General features: G+C 48.9%; 2 long non-coding RNA genes across 2 annotated transcripts; one reads left to right on the forward strand and one right to left on the reverse strand.

The window, feature by feature from the left end:
• The first annotated feature begins 2,352 nt into the window (after nucleotides 1–2,352).
• LOC113598887 (uncharacterized) lies at nucleotides 2,353–14,551 on the forward strand. Its single transcript, XR_008298637.1, has 3 exons — nucleotides 2,353–3,076; nucleotides 6,389–9,022; nucleotides 11,455–14,551. It is a non-coding gene; the product is annotated as an uncharacterized LOC113598887 (long non-coding RNA).
• On the reverse strand, nucleotides 3,729–6,393 carry LOC128315649 (uncharacterized). Its single transcript, XR_008298638.1, has 3 exons — nucleotides 4,866–6,393; nucleotides 4,610–4,651; nucleotides 3,729–4,423 (listed from the first exon to the last, which is right to left on the reverse strand). It is a non-coding gene; the product is annotated as an uncharacterized LOC128315649 (long non-coding RNA).
• Nucleotides 14,552–18,741: the final 4,190 nt, after the last annotated feature.

Consider the following 18,741-nt stretch of genomic DNA (forward strand, 5'->3'; position numbering starts at 1 on the left):
AAAAGACGGCTGCCTGGGTGTCTCAGTTGGTTAAACATCCGACTCTTGATTTCGGCTCAGCTCGTGATCTCACTGTTGGTGAGTTCGAGTCCCAATTTGGGCTCTGCGCCAACAGCGCGGAGCCTGCTTGGGATTCTCTGTCTCTCTCTCTCTCTCTCTCTCTCTCTCTCAAAAATAAATAAATAAACACTGTTTTAAAAGACAAATGTGGGAGGAATGGCCTCCCAGGGGCTGGGCTGGAAAAAGCCGGTAGCCCTTGGAAGTTGAGGACAGGAGAAGTGAGTGGTCCCCACACTGGTGGTTGGGAGGAGTACTTGGACCTGACTTTACTCAGGGGCAGTTTGGCAGAAAGGTCAAAAGCCTGAAGATGTGCATTCTCTGACCTGGGATTCTGGTTGAGGAACCCTCCCAAAGAAATATCACAAAATGGTCAGCCTGGTTTGAGTCTTGGCTCCAATGGTGGATGACTCTGGACAAGTTATGGCTTCATCTCTAAAATAGGGCTTAATAATTGGATTCCATCACCCAGGGTTGAGGAAGAAATGAGACAATGCTTCACAGGTAGTAAGGTGCTCAGAGATGATAGTGTCTTGGTTGGAGTCCCCACAGATGCAGATCCCAAAACAGGGATTTGGAAGGGGAGCCCAGGAGGCTCATGGGGCCATGTAGACATGACACAAGGAGGGAAGGAAGCCCACACAGGGTGCATTTACGCATTTATCAAGCTCCACACAGAATGAGCTGCCTGCTTGGGAAAATGCTTGGACTTAGAGTTGGGAAGAGGAGGGGTACCTGGGTATTTATTCCTTTAAGTCTTAACATGCTCAGGGGGCGTCTGGGTGGCTCATTTGGTTACTCATCCAACTCTTGGTTTCAGCTCAGGTCATGATCTCACAGTTGGTGAGTTTGAGCCTCGCATTGGGCTCCGTACTGATAGCGTAGAGCCTGCTCCGGATTCTGTCTCCCTCTTTCTCTGCCCCTCCCCCACTCGCACCGGCGCACCAGCGTGCTCTCTCTCAAAAATAAATAAACAAACATTTAAAAAACTACTTTAAACGGGGCACCTGGATGGCTCCATCGGTTAAGCGTCCAACTTCGTCTCAGGTCATGATTTCAGTTTGTGAGTTCGAGCCCCGCGTCGGGCCCTACGGTGACAGCTCAGAGTCTGGACCCTGCTTCAGATTCTGTGCCTCCCTGTGTCTCTCTGCCCATCCCCTGCTTGTGCCTTGTCTCTCTAAACTAAATAAATAAACATTTTTTAAAAATACTTTGAAATGCTCAGGACTCTCTGCCTCCACAATTCATTTACGTGAGTGGAAAATAAAGCTTTTTCTGATTTAAGCCACTTATTTGGTTTCCTGTTACACGCAGCTGGGTTTAATCCTCACCTAAAAGCTGGAGGCCAGTGGCTGTCCCATCAGGAAGTTGTCCAACTGACCCATGGAGACCCCATGGCACAGGCAGGTGCCAGGGAAATCACACCACACCAGGGAAATGATCTCACCAAGGGACCCTACTGGCCCTACCTCACCCTCTTGAAGCCTAATGATGCAGTGAAAAAAGTCCTCCAAGGTCAGGGTTCTCCCGTTTTGCCCAAATCCCTGGCTATCAGGCACCTCCTTGCTGCTCAAAGGTGCCATGGCATCTCCCTAAGCTTGTGCCCCGCGCCCCCACGCTCCCCCACTCTCCTTCACAGCTTATGCGTTCTGCGGCCCCTCTCCTCGGCCTCTCCTCTGTTAGGCAGCAGCTAGCACATCCGACAAGTGGATTGGTGTTACTGGGTTAATGTGTCACCCTCCCAATGAGCAGATGTGCATTTTTGATAGGGCCAGAGGAAGACAAGGCCTCGCGTGCCCAGAGCCGAATGACGAATGACGAGAAAATCACCAGAACAAGAGGCCGCCCTGGGGCTGGTCTCACTTCCCTGTTCCCCTCCGGTGCCCTCCTTCATCCCCTCCCTTGGCACAGCTGGTCGTGGCCACAGCTCCGCCTCACCAGGGGCCGGGGCCCCCACCCTCCACCGCCATTTGGCCTCACTGCCGTACTGAAAGCGAAAGGAGGAGTTTGGAACAGAAAGAAAAATAATAAAACCACTGAAAGAGCAGACACAGCTGGCAGAATATTGGAAAAATTCCCAGGCGGGAATTCCCAGCCCTCCAGGGCGCTGCCAGGCTGGGGACATTCTTAAAGGGCAATCCTAAAGTTCGCTCTCGGCACCTGAGCCCCGGCCCCTCCCTCTCCCCCACCAGAGGGGGTATCGGTGTGAGTCGGTGGGTGGCGCTGTTTTGCGGTGGGAGCAGAGCTAGGGTGGGAGGGAGAGGGTAGGGCTAAGGGGGACACCGAGAGGCTGGGACCCTGGTCGCTAGGCTAGGCAGCGCCTGAGGGTCAAGCCCTTCTGGGGTCTCCGGGGCCGGGGCCTTTCCCTGGGGCAGAAGGCGGCGAGCAGAAGGCTTGGCAAAGCCCCGTGGCGCGGAGGGGCGCCTGCAGGTGTGGGAAGGGGCGCTGGAAAGAGGCGGCCCTGGCAGCAGCTGGGCGGGGGCAGCCAGAAAATTAAACTGGCTGCTCTTACTGAAGCCGCAGGGAGATGGTGCATCCGCTCAGGAAACGTGGATGAGAACTGGACGAGATTGAAACGGGGAGCTGGCTTGGGCTTCTGGGAGCCTGGAGTGGGCACGGCGGTGGTGGGCAGGCCGCCCAAGACAAGGGTAGGGGTACCGCCGCCCCCGGCAGCGCGGCCCCGGCCCACACAGGGGCCGGAGCTGGGACTTCCAGAAGGGAATGCAGGGGGCTCTGCAGCCGGGAGGGGGCCGCGGGAGCGGGGGCGGCGGCGCACCTGAACACCGGGCTTGCGGATTGGCTGATGGAATTCGCAGAGGAGGCGGAGTCTGGCCACTGTGCAAATCATCACGTCTTCTGGCCTCGCCTGGAGGCCTTTGGAGCTCCTGATTGCATGCTCAGGGCTCGACCCACCGGAAAGGCGCTCTCACCGCTCATGAATTGCAATGAATACTAATACAAGTAATCCACACTGAACTGTCAGTCCTATGATCTGCCAAGTTCATTAATTCCAGGCAAGGTAAGCCCAATCTACGGATACCTCTCCCCCTCTTCAGTGAGGCCAGGGGACTGCACTGCCCCCACCCCCCGCACCCCCCCCCCCCCCGCCCCGAACCTCCAAGTCCGCCTGGCCAGCTGCCCCCCAGTTGATTCCACACACACCCGCAGATAAATCTTCTGAAAGCGCTGGATCCCCACTCCCCTCCCTGGTCTTTGCCACCCTCCAGACCGGTCCACATTACCTGCCAAGCTGACCTCACCCCTTCTTACTGCGGGTACTGGAGTAGTGAGGAAACACGGTCAGAGCACAGGCTCTGGGTTTGAATCCTGCCTCCACCACTCCATGCCTAAGCTTTCTCGTCCGTGAACCAGAGACAAGACCCATGCTTCCTTTAGGTGGGCATTTTGAGGGTTAAATGAGTAAATATATATAAAGTACTTGAAACAGGGCAGGGCATGTAGTAAGCTCTCAATAAATGGGAGCTATCATTCATTATGTGTAGTGTTCTGATTTCTATTTATTATTTACATGGCTTATTAGGATAAATGACATTTGTTATTTATATCTGTTATTATGCTAGAATGTCTACAGAGGAGGCAGTCTGGTTTACCAACTTCATCCTGGTAATTGAGCAGTGTTTAGCACCCAGAAGACACTCAGTGGGGTGTGTTGGATTTATTTATTGTTGTAAACTCTGTTCCAACCAAACTCTTCCTCACGTATACGTTCCCACCTCCATGACTTTGCTCATGCTGTTCCCACCTCTTGAAGGGCCTTACCCCATCCAGCATAATTCTTCCTCCTACTTCGAATTTCCAGCTCCCTGCCTCCTCTCCCCTCAGAGGACCTCCCTGGGCTCAGAACCTGCACGGAACAAGCATTCACTCAAGGCTCAGTGGTTTGTGGCTGGGGGTTTTTTATGCTTTGGCCCCAAAACAGAGTTTCCTCACTGACCTGGCACTTAGCGCTCACCGCCTCCTGCGGTGGCCCCTAAGAAGAAGAAGCACCCCAGCTCCCATTTGTGTCCTTTATCTTGTAGCTTTGACATTCAGAGAGGGCTCCCCAGGTGAAGCCCCCCTGAATAACGAGACATAACTAGACGTGTGGTCTCCAAACCACAGTTTCTGGGCTTCCTGTTTGGTGAGTTGAGAGACATGGCATCTGTTTGCCTAAGAAATATGAGCCAGGCAGCTCCACATCAACAGGCGTCTTTCCACCCCGGACGGGGCAACAGCTGCCTGTAACTTGGCTGTTTACGCACTAAAAAAAGAAATTCCATGGTGACCAGTTGACTCAAGCCAGCTCCCAATGTGAGGCGGTAGTTTCAAAGTGATCCCAATGACACCAGATGCTCTCCACCCAGTCCTTAATAAAGAGAAAAAAGAAAACAAGGGCAAAACTTCAACAGGAGTATGCCTGAGTCAGTACTCGAAGCCGCCTGGAGGGGGCAGCGTCTGAGCTGAAGTTGGATCTGGAAGGTGTTGGCCTAACAGCCCCTCCAGGCAGGCTGGTCCCCTGAAAACTCCCCTTCCCCAGAGACGGGACACTTACCACTTTGCAGCAAGACCCATTCCACCATTAGAAAGGTCCTGTCTGGAAAAAAAAAGAAAAAGAAAGAAAGCGAGACAAAGAAAGAAAGAAAGACAGAAAGAGAAAGAAAGAAAAGAAAGAAAGAAAGAGGAAGGAAGGAAGGAAGGAAGGAAGGAAGGAAGGAAGGAAGGAAGGAAGGAAGGAAAAGGAAACGGAAATGAAAAAAAGAAAGATCCTGTCTGGAAGGCTGGAGAAGGGCAGAGGACAGGAGACTGACCTTACAAGTGGCAGGTGTGGTCCAGGCTACACAAGGGCCTTCTTGGGGCGCCTGGGTGGCTCAGTCAGTTGAGCGTCCCACTTCAGCTCAGGTCATGATCTCACGGTCCCTGAGTTCGAGCCCTGCATCGGGCTCTGTGCTGGCAGCTCGGAGCCTGGAGCCTGAATCCGATGCTGTGTCTCCCTCTCTCTCTGCCCCTCCCCTGCTCACACTCTCTCTCTCTAAAAAAGTAAACATTAAAAAAAAAGGGGGGGGCCTTCTTGAATAGCGTGATTTCATGTTTTCTCCACAAGCAACAGACACACACTCACCACACACTAGGCCTCCTAAGTGCATGGCATATCTCTGAATCCTCACACGCAGCCAGGAAGGCAGGACTGATTATTTCTGCCATTTTACAGGTGGAGAAAAGGAAGTCCAGGAAGCACCTGCCCCACTTGAAAATAGCTGAGCTGGTTCGAACCTGGCTCTGCTGGGCCCAGAGTCCATTCATTTTTTTTTTTTTAAGTTATTTGTTTATGAGAGAGAGTGTGTGCATGGGAGGGGCAGAGGGAGAGAGAGAGAGAGAGAGAGGGAGACTGAGTGAGTGAGAGAGCGAGGATCCCAAGCAGCCTCCACACTGTCAGCACAGAGCCTGACATGGGGACTTGAACCCACGAACCGTGAGATCATGACTGAGCTGAGATCAAGACGCTTAACGACTGAGCCACCCAGGTGCCCCCAGAATCCATTCTTAACCCTGGGGCTAAGTGGAACTTAGTGTCCTCGGCCCTGCCTGTCCCACTGGAGAGCCACCCCGACTCTCCAGCACCAGCGTCATGCTTCGCTCCTCCCAGTGGCTACTATCTATGTGAACTTTGCACTCTGCCCTTCTTAACCCAGGTGAAGGGCTTGCTGATAAAGGTTTATGGTTTCCTCCCAGCCTTGCTGGCGACAGACACCTGAGCCTGCTGCTTCCCCCTTCCCCCATCCCCACACTCACGTATACAAAGTCACCAGCCACCCTCACACACACAACACACATACATACCCACACATTCACATATAGACACATAGACACTCGTACATTCACACACACACACACACACACACACACACACACACACGCACCCCTCTGTGGTGGTTGATGGCTAAGGACTGACAGGCTTAGAGATTTACTTTCTAGAAAGTCATACCTGCCTCTCCTTGCTGCCCTTCCCCAGCTATCGGGCTTACAAGCTTCTGCCTCATTTCATGTTTAATAATGAGCCACTCTGGAAGGACCACGGTGGACACTTCTCTTGCCCACAGGCCAGCCTGGGCGTCCTCAGCAGGGAGTTGGGAACCAGCTTTCTTCCCCCATGCTGCCACCTTGTGGCCTGAGCTCGGAACTGCAGGTTCCCTGCTGGGGGTATAACCACTTCCCAGGGAGGTTCCAGTAGCCAAGTGGGCTGCTAAGGGAGGTCTACATCCAACTGTCCCCAGTCCACAGATGCACAAGCTAAGTAATGAAGATGCCCTCTTCCTTCACCCGATCCTTACAGGCACGCTCCGTTGGCGGGAGTGACGGGAGACGGATGTATGAACCTCTTGGACCAGGACCTCATGGCAACCAAGCCCACAATCATTATACAATCACGGGACTCTTGGCTTATATCCATGTCTTCTTGACATCCTTAAAATCAACCCAATAGTGGATTTGGCTAAACCACCTGTGACAGCAGGTGACTGTGTGACCTCTGACACTAACCCAGGAGCTACTCTTCCCTCCTTCCCTAGGGTTCTGGAGGGTCTGCCTTTGGCTTCTCACCTGGAGCTTGAGCTCAGAGGTAGCTGTGACAGACTGACCCCCTGACCTCACTTGTTGCGTCCAACGACACTCTTCCAGGCCTCTGTCTTTGTGAGGCAATCCAGGATATGTCCCCACCTTTCCTTCTTGAGCCCAGGGCCAATGTGTTTCAGGCAAAGTGATTTCATCCAGTCTCTTAGTTTTACTCAGTTTTATTTTTGGCCCTTTGCTGCCGTGGGATGAGTTAATTCTATTCCCTAGGTGATAGCTCACGGTCATCATTAGTCCTGGCTAGTCCCCTCTCGTTTTATGTATTCCCCTTTACTCTATGAGTCCCTCCCATTTCCCTGCCCCAGAGGCAGCCATCCTAGTATATCTTTTTATTTGTATGCATTCTGCAGTGCAGGGTTTTGTAGGCGCGTATTGCCACCAAGCATGGAGCATCGCATAGTGCCTTGTTCTTTTATTACCCTCTTTAGGTGCATGTTATTTAATGTGTCTGGGGACAGGATCAATGGATACAACATGTCAGAGAGTGGTAGTGCCTTAAGAGTTCACTGAGACTCTCTGCGCTGATGATAATGGAAGTGACTGCACCGAGTCATGTTTCCTAGAACAGACCCTCAGGATTGTGAGCCATGGCACCCTGATGAGGCACGGCTGCCCGCAGGCCTGGGTCCTCACCTCAGCTCTGCGGGACTTACCAAGAGCTCTGGCAGGTCTTTCGCCCTCTGACCGTGTCCTCATCCAGTAAATAACAGGTTAACTCAGGGCCCTTCGATGGTTTCTTCTACCTTAAACAGTCTTTGAAAGCTGTTGTCTAGGATTCACCAGCCCTAGAATGTATTTAGTCTCTGAGATTCCGACTGAACACCCACTGCGAAGCCAGGCCGTCTAGGTTCCAATTCCAGCTTCCCCGCTTGCTACGGGACATTAGACAAATTACTTTTCATTCTTAAAATGGAGGTGGTGGGGTGCCTGGCTGGCCCAGTAAGCAGAGCGTGTGACTCTTGATCTCGGGGTTGTGAGTTCGAGCCCCGTGTTGGGCCCTGCACTGACAGTGTGGAGCCTGCTTGAGATTCTCTCTCTCCTCTCTCTCCCTGCCCACCCCCCCATGCTTTCTCTTTCAAAATAAATAAACTAAAAAAATTTTTTTTAATAAAAATGGAGATAGCCATAGCACCTACTGTCTGAGGGGGAGATTAAGTGAGTTAATACAGGTGAACAGTGCCTGGCATCTACTAAGCGTTCAGTAAGGTTATTGCTGTTTTTATTTAAACCCTATAATAACCCTATGAAGTAGTGTAATTAGTTTCATTTTACAGACGACAAGACCAAGGTTCAAGGAGCAAAGCAATTTGCCCAGGCTTGCGTAGTAGTATTGCTGGGAGCCAATTCCAGGTCTCCAGACTCTGAATGCTGTGCCCTTCCCCCCGCAGACAGACACAAGACCTCAATCCCCAGTGTGCAACCTGAAGTTGTTGCGCAAAACCTTCTCGCTGCTGATCTGATGCGAGGTGACCCAGGGGCCATTGTGGAGACAGCCGCTGGCCCTGGTGGTCTTTTCGGTCTTCATCGGCATCCTTCTCCCATACCGTGACCCCTTCTAAGGAAGAACCTGCTTCCTCCGGGGGGTTCGTGGGTGTTCATGTTCGCCAGGCAGCCTCTGAGCCGCCCCGAATCCCAAGGTCAGGCCTGTTGGTAGCATATACATTCAGCCGGGATGTGCCAGAAGAGAGCGGGCCCGACGAGTCAGACCTTGGGTTCTAGTCCCGGCTGTGCCATTTCCTCTGGGCTAAGTTTGCTTTAGTTTCCACATCTGTACAATGGGCAGTAACGCTGAACAAAGTTGCACGAGCACTAAGTTTTAAGAGACTCTTCCAATCTTGACCAAATGCTAGCAGTTGCCCGATCCCTGTAGAACAAAATGCCTGTTATATAGCCTGATGTGGCCTGAAATGACTTGTCCCCCACTGTGTGCATTTAACATTTTTCCTTTCCCCTCCGGGAAGAGGACTGTCTGGACCTCTGCTATCGTTCCAAAGAAACCACCTCATTCTTTTGGGGGAGTTGCCAAATCCTAGAATGTCATTGCTGGAAAGGACCTTGTGGGCCTTCTGGTCCCAGCGTGGCAAACTTGTCTCTCAAGGGCCACCCCCGCCTGAAGCGGTAAGGGAGGCCGGGTCGGAGCTCCAACGGAAGGAAGAGCACCGTGGTCCTTCTGCTCCAGGTACAGCCCGGAGGGGATGCAGGCCGCCACGTGAGCTCCGTGCCACCTCCAGCTCTGCTGCCTCCCACAGAGGTGCAAGCCGAGTACATGAAGGTCTCTTGTCATCTTTCACCTGACCCTCAGGGCTACCAGATCTGCCAGCCACGTTTGACACAGGAGGTAGGTTTGTGCACCACTCGGACCAGCATAGGGCGGGGCCTACATCACACACGACTACTTACGATCATCACACAACTAGGGTTCCCGGGCTGATGGCTCTATCTTTTTCGTCGTTCTTTAGAATTATCATAGTAGATTTCAGGAAACAACTTGACCTCCACCTCCATGCACAATTTCAACCATGGAAACAATGCACCTTTGTTACTATAGCCATTAAAACAGCGCAGGCTTCTTTCTTTTAGGAAAACAATGGAAATATTTGCTGGGAACCCCCAGACAGCCAGCTAGAAGAAAAGGCCAGAAAAGAGCAAACACAGGGTATAGAGCACCCTTTAAAGTGAGGGAAAAGCTCCGAAGGACAGCACTTATGTGCTGGCAGGCCTAAGGACAGCACAAAACATGGGAAAGAAAAAGGAGGGGCCTAAAAACCCCACCTAACTGCGGTGTTTTTCCACGACCTGCCCACTCCCGGGACTCTAGGATTGGGCAGGCCACGAACAGGAGCTCGTCTTCAGTGGGGAGTGTGAAATCTTGGGCACAGGCTCCCTGCGAGGGACAGGTGGCTGAGACCCACCTCTGAGGCCCCTCCTGGTCCTGACACAAGTGCTGGGCTTGGGCTCAGAAGCTGGGGAGTTTTAAAAAACCGACTTAACCTTCCTACTATCTTTGTGACCTTGGGGAAGGCACTTCCTCTTTCTAGAATTCAGTTTCCTCATTTGTAAAGTGGGGCCATGATATCACCTCTCTCACACCCTGTAAACACCAATGAAGAAACTTCCTACTCCAAACACACAAAATAAAACGGGATTTTTTTTTTTTATGTTTTTATTTATTTTTGAGAGAGCCGGGGGGGGGGGGGGAGGGGCGGAGAGAGGGGGAGACAGAGGATCCAAGGCAGGCTCTGCGCTGACAGCAGAGAGCCAGACGCAGGGCTTGAACTCACAAACTGAACCCTGAGATCATGACCTGAGCTGGACACTTCAAACCGACAGCCACCCCGGTCCGGTGCCCCAAGAAAACAGGATTCAAAACAAAACAAAACAAAACAAAACCTACTTATAAAAACTAGAAGCTATTGGATCACTTTATTCTTTTTGTTAGGTGTTCTATAATTTTTCTACCATGATCATGGATTACCTTTGAATTAAATGTGCGTAATTAAAGGGGATGGAATAGAGCTGATGTGAGGGGAAAATGCTGAGCTCGGCAACTCTCGGGGCCTCCTCTGCACCTCTTGTGGATGCTTTACACGCTGTTGCCTCAGGTTTCTGTCTCAACAAGCCTGGAATGGAAGCAGTGGGGCTCCCCCTTCTCGACTGCAAAGACTGAGTTCCCAGAGCCGCCAAAGGCCTTGCCATCACGAGGCCAAGGCCCCGGTGATGCGCCAGGAGCGAGTATTCAAATGCACCGCACTTTTATCAAGGTCAGACTTCCACCTCTGGGAAAAGCAGAACCTTCTTCCTTTCCTGCAACCTGACCACAGAGCCTCTGAGAAAAGCCTTCCCCATCCGAGCAACACTCTGGGAACCTGCTTCCTCCACTTCAGGTCAGGTTCATTTATTATTAAAGAACAGTCTTGTGTCCGGCCAAAGGTTTCTGTGTATGAACTTACTTTTTTTTTACGTTTATTTCTTTATTTTTGAGAGAGAGAGAGCAGAGGAGGAGGAGGACAGAGAGAGGAGAGAGAGAGGTGCCCCAGAAACAAATATTTTAAAAGTAAGTTCAAGGGCGCCTGGGTGGCTCAATTGGTTAAGTGTCCATTCTTGGTTTTGGCTCAGGTCATGATCTCGTGGTTGTGCGTTCAAGTCCTGCATTGGGCTCCACGCTGGCAGCGCGGAGCCTGCTTGGGATTCTCTCTGCCTCTCTCCTGCTCGTGCTCTCTCTCTCTGTCTCTCAAATAAACTTAAAAAGAAAACTTAAAAAAAGTATTTCTGTGTAAAAGCATTGTTTGCATGTGTTATTCTCCTTCTCTTCAGTAGCAACACAGTGCATTCTCTAAACCAAATCTCTAATTATACTGTGATAAGAAACATCTAGTGACGATTTAATATAAATGCTTTTCTGAAAAAAGAAAAAAAAAAGCAAGTTAAATCTCGAAATGTCCTGCCATGTGTATGCAGACTGCTTCTTTCAAAGGGCAAATACTGATCAATGGGGCTTTTGAAATCCCGTGGAGGGGCGGGGGTAGGCAGCCCACCTGTTCTCCCAAGCTCCAGAGTCACACACACACACACACACACACACACACACACACACACACACGTCTGCACCCTGGCAACAGAGCGCCCCACCCAAGACGCTGCCCCACCCTGATACTGAAACCGAGGCTGATGGGGCAATGTCTGAGCCGCCCAGGGGAATGGGGCAGATGAGGCCCTCTGCGGCCCGGAAAACCCTCCTGAAAAGAGCCGGTACCGTTCTTCCACCCACAGGTGTCCGCCTGTTTGTTGCTCAAGAGTTCCAACCTGGCCACAGTAAGGAAGTGATACAGTGGAGCAGAGGATCGGGGGACCGCCTCGAAGCTGGGAGGGACACAAACCACCGCCTGAATCTGACCTGCACCGACTCCTGGAGCCGTGGACTGTTTGCTCTCTGTCTGAGGCTTTATCTGCCAGGGAGATGGGCAAGCGGCCAGGGCCCTCTCAGGTGAGGGGTTGAACAGCCAGGCGGCGGCACGCTGCCATACCAGATGTCATGGCTGGTCACTCAGAGGAGCTCTGGGCCAGGAGTCAGGAGGCCGAGGGCCGGGAGATGGCTCCAGCTGGGCTCCATGCATCTGAGCGACTCTCTCCCCCACAACCCTTCACTTCAGGCCCTCCAAGTGTGGAGTAAAGGGCTGGGCAGCAGAAGGATTTCTCATCCGTGCTGCACGAGTCTCGCAGACATTTGTGTTTAAAATATATACACATAGGTCGAACGATTTTCTTAAAGTATTTTTTTAAAGATAAAACCTATTCAACCATATGCATATTAACATGCTGAAGTTAATCTGCTTTTAGGTTGTTTTGGGGTAGACTTCCCTGTCACTTCTGGAATTGCAACATGTTAAAAAATGTAATCATTTGCATTTACTTCTCTCTATGACCAAAATACGGGAAAAAATGGGTTCTAAGGTCAATCTAAGACCGCATTCATCAAAACATTACTTTTCTTGTCTTTATAAGCCAGTATTATCCAGCAGAATTCACACTTTTTATAGCAATATCATCTAAACTGTTTTATGCAATTTATATTTCTTATAGAAGATTTCTTTCCAAAAATACACTGGGCTAGTTTTCACCTTTGAAAATCACCATCCCCAATAACCTCTAATTCCTCCTCTGGCTCGGACTTTCCACTCCTCTCCAATTCTAATCCCTGGACAAATTCATAGGGTCTTAAACTTAGTCCACAGAGAACCTTGAAACCTCTTGCCTTTACTTTGACACATGAGGCTTTTTTCTTCATATAACTAGCTTTGTACCCAAATCCCATTCTTCAGCACTCAGCTCAAGTACAACCTCTTCTATACAAAACACTTAACATGGTCTTGGACCTAAGCCTCTGTTTCTTCATCTGCAAAACATGATAGCAGAACCTCCCTCAAGTGGTGAGGTTTAAGTGAACTGGTGGAAGGTGTATCTAAAATACCAAAACATCGACACATGAGTGCAAGGAGCGCTCACCATTCTATTGTCTCTATTACTGTCTCTCGTGTTATCGTCACAGTGGAAAAGACTTTGGAGTCAATGAAGTCTCAGTTCTACCATGCAATAAATGTGTGACCTCAGGCAAAGAATTTGGCCCAGTATTCTCAATAGGGTAGTAATGCCTCCTAGTGGGTGGTTGGGGAATTGATGTGGTGTTTTTAGGACTGTCCCATTGGTCACGGAGCATAACCGGCTTTAGGAGAAGGGGACAGAGATACTAGATGTCTGGCACACAAAGGATTGCCCATGTCGTGGGACTGGGCCAATATGGGTCAGGTACATAGTATGAAAGGTGCCTGGATAAGGCCATTATTAAAGAGAATGAGAAAATGGACAAAAGACATTGTCTAGAAATAATTGAATTGCCCTGTACATTCAGACTACTCAATTCTTCCTAATTCCTAATTTCCTAATTCCTAATTCCAGTTATTCCTCTTCTTCTATCAAGGGATATGTGCTATTTAATACACAATATTTTGGTGCCAGGAACTGTTCTGAGCGTGTATCAATTCACTTAAAAACCTCCTAAACCCAGGGGACAGGTACTCATCATTTACTCCCCTCCCCCTACTCCATGTGATAAGGAAGTTATTTTTGACATTACAGTGTTAAGGCCCAGCACATCCGTGAGAACACTGTGTGTACTTCATTTCTCCAATTCGTCAGTGTGTTGTCTTGGCATGTTATCCCTACCCCCACGTCTTATCACATTCAAGTAAGTCTGAACGAATCTCTCATGACTTCCTGGCTCTAGTTTTTATTCTGGTGTCTACATGTGCCTTCACTTTCATTTTCCTGTAAGGCAAGTATGGAATGGTTTCAAGCAGGTTCAAGCATCTGACTTATGTCTTCTGGCAGTTACACCTGACTTTCATAAAGAAATGCATACCTTTAATAAAATGCTTTCCTTTTTTTATCTTAGTTAAGGCTTCATCTTGATTTTTTTTTATAATGAACATAGAAAATGGACTTCACTTTCAAAGAGTCAAGGATCTTTTACAATTTTTTTTATTTGTATTTTTTTATTTTTTACTGTCCCTATCTGAGCTTCTTGAGTAATGGGAAATAATAACCCCAATATCATGGAGTTGGTAATGAGAAAAAGCACCACACGTGTGCTCAGCATACAATAATTTGAGTTCCCTTCCCGTCTGATTGTCTACCTTTTCTCTCCACACCTTGCTCAAGGGGGATATCCCCAACACCAACACTGTGAATGTGCTGAAAGAAGGCTCAAGCCAAGTGCCATTTTCTGGTGACAACAATCTCATCCAGCTGTTAGGTGACACCAGAGCAGGTGCCTAAGGGACGCTGGATTTTCAGTCCAGCCCCACAGCCTCTCTACAGAAGCTGCCTCTCCCTGCAAGATTAAGAGGCAAGAACAGGGATGGGCACAGGGTATGGCCAGTGGGCAGGATCCCAGGCCAAGGGCATGGATAGGCTTTGTTCCATATACAAGGGAGGCCTGGGGTAAGGAAAAGACAAATAGACCAATAGGACGACTGTGGGATCAGAAGTAGATCTTAATCCTTACTGCTCTTTAGAATCACCTGAGGAACTTTTAAAGTGTACAGACATCAAGTTCCCACCTCAGATAAAATGTATCAGGACCTCTGGGGACCAGGGTCCAGGTGTTAGTGATTTTTCAGAGGTTTTCCAGGTGATTCCAATATGTAGGCAAAGAGTAGAAAGTCACTGACCTACAGACTCATCAATGATACCATGTTAGGTCTGTTTTGTTATCCCCAACTTTACAAGAAAGAAATTAAGGAAAATAAGTGACTTGCCCCAGGCACACAGCCAAAAGATGGAAATCTGAATCCAGACTGGACTAATTTGAAAACCCATTTTTATTTTTCCCAAGTCTATTTATTTTGAGAGAAAGAGAGAGAACATGCATGTGTTTGCAAGTGGGGGAACGGCAGAGAGAAAATCCCAAGCAGGGATCCATCCCGATGTATGAGGTATGGCTTGATCTCACAAACCCATATGAGACCATGACCTGAGCGGAAATCAAGACACTCACCCGACTGAGCCACCCAGGCGTCCCTGAAAACCCATATTTTTTTCTTAGCTGATGCCAGAGATGAACCTTTTTTTTTTAAGGTTTATTTATTTTGAGAGGAATAGTGAATGGGGACGGGGCAGAGAGAGGGAGAGAGAATCTCAAGCAGGCTCTGCACTGCCAGTGCAGTTCAAACCCATGAAACTGTGAGATCATGACCTGAGCCAAAGCCAAGAGCCAGATGCTTAACCGAGCCACCCAGGTGCCCTGAAAATCCATTTTTTAAAGAGCCATCTAACACTCCTCTAACCCTTCATCCTATCTTTCCCACCCACCTCCCTATATCCCTAGGACTTCAGAAGCTCCTTTCTTGAAATCTGCCTAGATCCTTTTAACCACAGAGGTCTCTCTTAACCTTGGACCCCTGAAGTCAATCCCTTCAAACTGTACAGACTCCAAAGTTGGTAAAGGACCAGGGTCAGTGGAAACACACTGTCAGTATGTACTGGGGAATGTGAAGAACGAACTGGGGGCACTCTTGCCTACCCAGCACCATAAAGGAGTCAGTTTCACTAAAAAGTCATTCCTTGGGTACTTACTGCATACAAGTGTGAGGCTATTACTAACTAAGCAGTATATCATCACATGGTGAGTGACACATATATGTCACATTACTACGTTCTCAAGATAGTAACAGGAAGCAGTTGTTTTCTATTTCTGTCCTTCGGATGAGAAAATGAAACCCTAGAGATTATGCAGCTGGTCCAAAGTCATGAGCTAGAAACAAGGAAGCCAGAATTCCAATCCTGACTACTGGCTTCAAAGCCTGAAGGCCTTAACATTATGATGCTCCCTGAAACTAGCACTGGATTAGCTGTTGGGGCAGTCCTTGTCCCAGCTCTGCCAAGGTATCCTTGTTGTCACCTTGGGCAAATTCAGCTTCTCACCTCTAACCATAACACTGGGACTATGGATTCTAAGACCCCTTCCAGTTAACCCAGACCTGGTCCTGCAACCTGGGCTACACCCTTCCAACTCAATCACTACTGGACTGCAACCTTGGACAACTTGCCCAGCCATCTCTGTACTTCAATCTCAATAAAGTGGGATGATCACATCTGCCTTATAACTAATCATCTCTCTTAATCATTTTCTTCCTGTCAACTGCCATCAAATCCAAAAAGTTGGCCCTGGTTTAGGAACCAGTCTTGGATGAGGCACATGGTAAGTACTTAACCTTTCCTTTCATCCATCTGTTGAGAATTAATCATAATCATCTAAAGAATGGAGCATTCTTCTGGGTCAGTAGACTGCAGCTGCTTGTGGACAATGAAGTAGGTTTAATCAGGGTTCCTGGGTGGCTCAGTTAAGCATCCGACTTGATTTTGGCTCAGGTCATGATCTCAGGGTGATGAGATAGAACCCCATGGCAGGCTCCATGCTGGGTTATTAAGTCTCTCCCTCTCCCTGCCACACTCTCAAAAAATTTTAAATACCTTTAATTAACAAGTCCACTGTCAAAATGTAAGCAATCATTGAGATGTGCCTGCTTTTTCTCCCAAGCCAATAAGAAATGTTGCACAATAGACTCCTAACTTGAACCACCTGGTTTTGAAGCCAGAGAAGGTGCTCTCTTGAATCTGCAATAGCCTTGTCCAGCCAAGGAATTCTTCTGCAGTGTTTTCCCCAAAGAGTCCAGGAGGAGAGGAGAGGGAGAGGAGAGGGAGAGGAGAGGAGAGGAACCTGGGTGGTTCAGTCAGTTAAGCAACCGACTTCGGCTCAGGTCATGATCTCACAGCTCATGTGTTCAAGCCCTGTGTTGGGCTCTGTGCGGACAGCTCAGAGCCTGGAGCCTGCTTCAGATTCTGCATCTCCCACTCTCTGCCCCTCCCCCACTTGCAGTCTCAAAAATAAACATTAAAAATAAATTGTACATTTTTCTCTATTAGGTTGATGGTTAACGGGGCACCTGGGTGGCTCAGTTAGGCGTGCAACTTCAGCTCAGATCATGATTTCATGGTTCATACATTGCAGTCCTGCATCAGGCTCTGCAATGACAAGTGTGGAGCTGGCCTGGGATTCTTTTCCTCTTTGCCACTACTTGCACTTTCTCAAAAATAAGCTTTTAAAGTTAAAAGGCCCCAAAATTTACCGGTCCTTGCCTATAAGATGCCACATGCACCAATGTTGCTCACATTCCGGAGTTAAAACTAGGGTGATGTCGAGACTAGGAGACCAGAGTAGCCACAGCAACTACCCATAGCTTCAAACCACTCACAAGGTGAATAACGAACTTAAGACACATCAGTGTCAACCTATTCACGATGTACAGCTTTGTCTTCCACAGACAAGGGCAACATGGACATTCAGTGGTCCTTTGCAAGAAATCTTAGCTTACTGCTTTTGGTACCTGCCCAGATGGCAGCATGTACTGCATTTAGTATATACACCTCAAATATGCAGGCTTCAGGTGTGTAAAAAAGAAAAACCTGGACACATGGTTAGCATTTCTTACTGTATTAATACTTGCTCATCATGGGGCACCTGTGTGACTCAGTTGAGTATCTGACTTTAGATTTTGGCTCGGGTCATTATCTCCTGGCTCCTGAGGTCAAGCTGCACATCCAGCTCTGCGCTGATGCATGATACTCTGTCCCTCTCAAAATAAGTACTTGGTTCATCACATGTATCTAAATTTCTAGGTTGGGGGGCGGGGCGACACCTTTTACCAAGTTACTTCTAAAAAAAACACGGAGGTCACGTACAATTTACACTTTTTGCCATGAATATGTTTGCAATTAAAAGGAGAGCCCCCAGAGGCACCTGGGTGGCTCAGTTAAGCATCCAACTCTTGAGACTCGGGCCACGATCTCACAGTTCGTGAGTTTGAGCCCCACTTCGGGCTCCATGCTAACAGTGCAGCGCCTGCTTGGGATTCTCTGCCCCTCCCCTGTGCTCTCAAGATTAAAAAGAGAAGCCCCAAATCCTGACAATCAACTAAATGACAAATTGCAGCTTATGAATGGGTTGAGAAAGCTAAAGGGTAGAACGGAATACAAGGGCTTTCGAGTCAAGGCTGGCCTGGGTTATAAATACACTACTTGTTTAGTAGGATGAGGAATGTGTGAGACCTTCTTTCTTCCCTGTTATTCACCTCTCAAGTGGTTCAACATCACGTAAGAAAAAAGGCCCCACACGATGTTCAGCAGAGTGGTACTCAAAACACTTTTTCCTGACCACTGCCAAGAGTCCTTACCAAAGCATCCAGCACTCTAAAGCATGGGTTCCTAGCCCCTCCAAATGATAGGTGTGTTCATCCACTCCTTACTATCCACAAAGAACGCAGCTTCTGCTCCCAACCTCACTCCTGGGGAGTCAATTTCATGTCAGGTGGACAGTTACATACATTGCCAACTGAAGTGCGACCACAACTGCCAGTTCAATTTCTTGTCCCCATTGAATCAGCTGGAATGTAGGAGCCAGCCATTAATGCAATCTGATACATCAACTTCTCAGCGTCCAGCCAGGACGATGAACAAGTTATCCCACACCCATTTATTTGGTAGTACAACCGAAAGGAAGTCAAAAATCCTGACTTGGAACTACTTCCAATTCATGGTTATAGAATCCTTTACCTCCAAACCCTAGTGCAGTTTGCACACTCAATTGCTTACACCCTCAACTCCTACTTTATGATTAAGGTACTCATTTCTTCACCTGATTCCTTATGGCTTACCTATGAGCTCCACTTTTAGTCCCAACACCTTGCCATCTGATCCAATTTTTTCCTCTGTTGCTAAGGGACTTTTCAAAGATCCCTCAACTAAAGATTTGCACCTCGTGCCATGTCCAAAAACCTTTCTTGTAGGCCACGTGAAGCCCTACAACCAATAGCTCAAGTCATCCTAAAATGGATGAAACACTAAGAAATTAGTGAAGCTTAGGGCTCACTCTTGAACTCAGGTCAAACAACTACTTGCTAGATACTGAGCTACTATGTGCATCCTTGAATCCCACTCCACAAA

Source organism: Acinonyx jubatus, chromosome B2, assembly GCF_027475565.1.
Source record: "Acinonyx jubatus isolate Ajub_Pintada_27869175 chromosome B2, VMU_Ajub_asm_v1.0, whole genome shotgun sequence".
Classification (NCBI taxonomy): domain Eukaryota; kingdom Metazoa; phylum Chordata; class Mammalia; order Carnivora; family Felidae; genus Acinonyx; species Acinonyx jubatus.